The sequence below is a fragment of the Montipora capricornis genome, chromosome 14 (genome assembly GCF_036669925.1).
Source record: "Montipora capricornis isolate CH-2021 chromosome 14, ASM3666992v2, whole genome shotgun sequence".
In the NCBI taxonomy this organism is placed as follows: Eukaryota; Metazoa; Cnidaria; class Anthozoa; order Scleractinia; family Acroporidae; genus Montipora; species Montipora capricornis.
The window spans coordinates 39,447,086-39,450,290 of NC_090896.1; the positions used below are offsets into that span (position 1 = coordinate 39,447,086).

Genomic DNA, 3,205 nt, shown 5'->3' on the forward strand with positions numbered 1-3,205 from the left:
CGTGTTTACTAGCTTTCTCTTATACTTGCGCAATTGTGCTGAATGAAAAGTTGCTGTAGAAGATATAACCCGAGAGGTAGAAGTTTAAATTAGGGTTAATCCACAAACATGGTCACCTGTCCAGCATGGGACAATAACGCCTGCACGAGGTCATGTTATTGATCGTCGGCATTTTACAAAAGAATGAACTGTTGTCCCCTTTCAAAAAATATGTAATGAGGGAATGAAAGTACATTCTAGTGTTTATTTAAAAAGACGGGTCTGAAATTAATATTTAGCCTTTAAAAATTCAAATGCCATGTGATCAATGCATTACCAAGACAACTAGCTTGCGCAGAGGTGAAAACTATTTTTCCTTAAGACCTGAGAATTCAAGTCTCTTCGAAAAAATTGCTAAAGTGAATTGTGAAATCAGCAACTGACTAATATATTGTGCTGTTTCACCTTAAGAGACAAAATAGAAGCTATGTTTAAATTAATATTCGTTGATGACTTTCTCTCCAGCTGCAAGGAGAGTGTTTTTGTCTTAACCCATCGTTAAGAACACTTGTCTTAAAAGTTTGCCTAACTTCATGTCGAAACAAACGTGCATCAATAAATTTAAACATGCACATAATTTGCCTTATAATTGTGCTTGTCGCTTCTTATGTCGTCAGTAACATAATAATAATAATAATAATAATAATAATAATAATAATAATAATTCAGGTGCTTGATCGAGCAAAGGGTTTATTCTGACTACGACGATTCGAGTGAAAGTTTATTTAGGATGTGTCAGTCAGCCGTACAAATGCAAGACACTCTTTCTAAAAATCCAAGACAATCCTACTACAAATGCAAAACAAGCCTACTATACTACTAAAGTTAAATATAATCAGAGAAGTTGTGCTACGCTAGATACGAAAAACCACTAAAAAACCACCGTTTAGACTTGGCCAAAAAACATGTGGAAACGTATTTCCCGTCTAATGCAGCAGCACATCATAAAAAAGTAAATAGACAGGGAGGCTGTATGACCTAGAATGTCTTAAGTCTCCTGCCAAAACTGTTAAATACCCTTAACTAGTCCCGTGACACCCCGCGAGCGTCAGAATATCAATTTCTGACTAATTCATTCAGTCATTCAATCGTCAGAAATTACATTTCCTAAATTTATCCAAGATGACTTCGAGCCAAAAGAATGCAGTTGTTTCGATAAAATAACTGAATTTAGATACAAAATAACAAAGAGTATATTTTTAGATATTTGGAATACTGCCTGAGAGGCTGGAAGTTTTACTATTTTTCTTTTATAGTTCAGTTCGACAAATTTGCGTTTAATTCTTGGAAAGAGTTAAATAATTACCGTGCGACGTGCCTTACCGTGGCCACCTAACAAAGATTTTTTATAAATTGTCCACCAAACAGGGTGTGTGAATTTGATTGACAGCACGCCTCCTTGCAAAGTTCGCACAGTTATAGTTTGAACACTGTTGCGTGGGTTGTTGAGTTGACGTATTAACACGTAATTGTCAAATGTCCCTCGTCTCGAGGGAGTTTTTTGGCTGCAAGTTTCCTCAAATTAGCACACGTTTAAGTTCACTGTATGATGAGGTACTAGGCCTAAAATTTATATTTTTCAGTCCTACTTTTTATTAGACGGTCGAACAACACGACAATTGCCACAACTCCGAAATACAAGATCGTTCCACGAACTTTATCATGAACAGCCCCTGGTGCAGACACACACATGCACATACATACCCTATATACATCAACTTTATTTATCTCGAAATTCAGTGTAGGAAAAGTTAGTGTTTTATCGCAAACGTGACTATCGAACCAAAAGACATAACAGCAAACAATTCCTTACAAACTTTAATATATTTGATGGAACAATCTTAGCATGCATGCATTTCCACAGATATTCCTTTACACTAACTTGAATAAAGTGTTTGCAATTAAAAAAAAAGAGAGAGAGAGAAGTCGGACAAAAATTTAAAACCCTCAGTTTTAAAATGCTTGGTAAACACATATTCATCAGTTACCTGAGCGAAATCTAACAACTTTCATGTCATTAAGAGGAAAAACCTGAACTGGCTCCGAGCGAGATCTACAACGAAATAATGAAAACAGAGCTCTCTTGAACTGTGGCATTTTAAATGCATATAACAATGGATTTATGAGAGAGTTTGCGTAAAATAAGCAATGTACAGAATACGTTAAATGGAACCTTGTTTGATGAGAAATGGTTTCTAACCATTCGCCTGAAGAAAGGTAAAAACAAATATAGACAATTCCACGGGGCAGCAGTAGTATTGCCGATACAATTGTTACAATGAACAGTGTCTTGGTCAGTTTTCTTTCTCTATTGATGGCACATTGATGTTGAGGATGAGTTCCACAGTAAAGTTTAATAACGATGGACGAGTAAGAAAAAGGGATAATTAAAAAAAAAACAATTCCGGAAAAGTAGGAGGCAAGTTTAAGGGGATAGAAAAAATGGATGGCTGTATACAGCGCAGCCGTAAACCAAACACCCGTAACAGCTGCTCCAAACATCCTTTTTTCGAAGAAAGAAAACGACGATTAGAATATTAGGATAGTTTGTGATTGGCTAAGAGAATTGCAGTTTCTAGGTAACAAAATAGAAAAGAGACGAAAGAGGTAATTCAGTCAAAAAAAGGTAACAAACGAAGCATTCTGATTGGCCAATGATCACAGACAGCCAATCAAATGTGAGTCCTCTGCACAATTATCATAAGTTTTCTTTTTATTTTCTCCCTGTATATTATCAATTTTGTAGCCACAATTTTTTTTTCGGACAATTTGAAAAAAAAATAAACACTGGTAAATTTAAGACCCTAGGCTCGTGCAGTTCAGTTGGTTTTTAAAATACAAGCTTTTCTTGTCCCAAATTGCACGAAAACATCGTGATTATTCGTATACACACAATCTGCCTTTGCGCTTGGTATTAGTAACATTCCGCGCAAAAATGTATTTCATTATGATCGATTGATAAAGACGCTGAAAATGAAGTAACACAGAGAGAACCAATAAAAGCGGCCTCTAAGTGGCGCATTGACATCGACGCTTGGACGCTTATCTTGGCTAAGGAAAATGCAGTTTTTAGGTAACAAAATACAAAAGAGACGAAAGAGGTAATTCAGTCCAAAAAAAAAGGTAACAATCCAAGCATTCTGATTGGTCAATGATCACAGATAGC

The 3,205-nt window shown here is 35.9% G+C and overlaps 1 protein-coding gene across 1 annotated transcript in view; it reads right to left on the bottom strand.

Annotated features, from left to right (window-relative positions):
* LOC138031220 (melanocortin receptor 5-like) overlaps positions 1-2,436 on the bottom strand; it is a 20,841-nt gene extending 18,405 nt beyond the window's left edge. Inside the window, exon 1 of the mRNA XM_068878896.1 lies at positions 2,028-2,436. The gene's annotated coding sequence lies outside the window, so the exon portion shown is untranslated. The remainder of the gene's footprint in view (positions 1-2,027) is intronic.
* Positions 2,437-3,205: the final 769 nt, after the last annotated feature.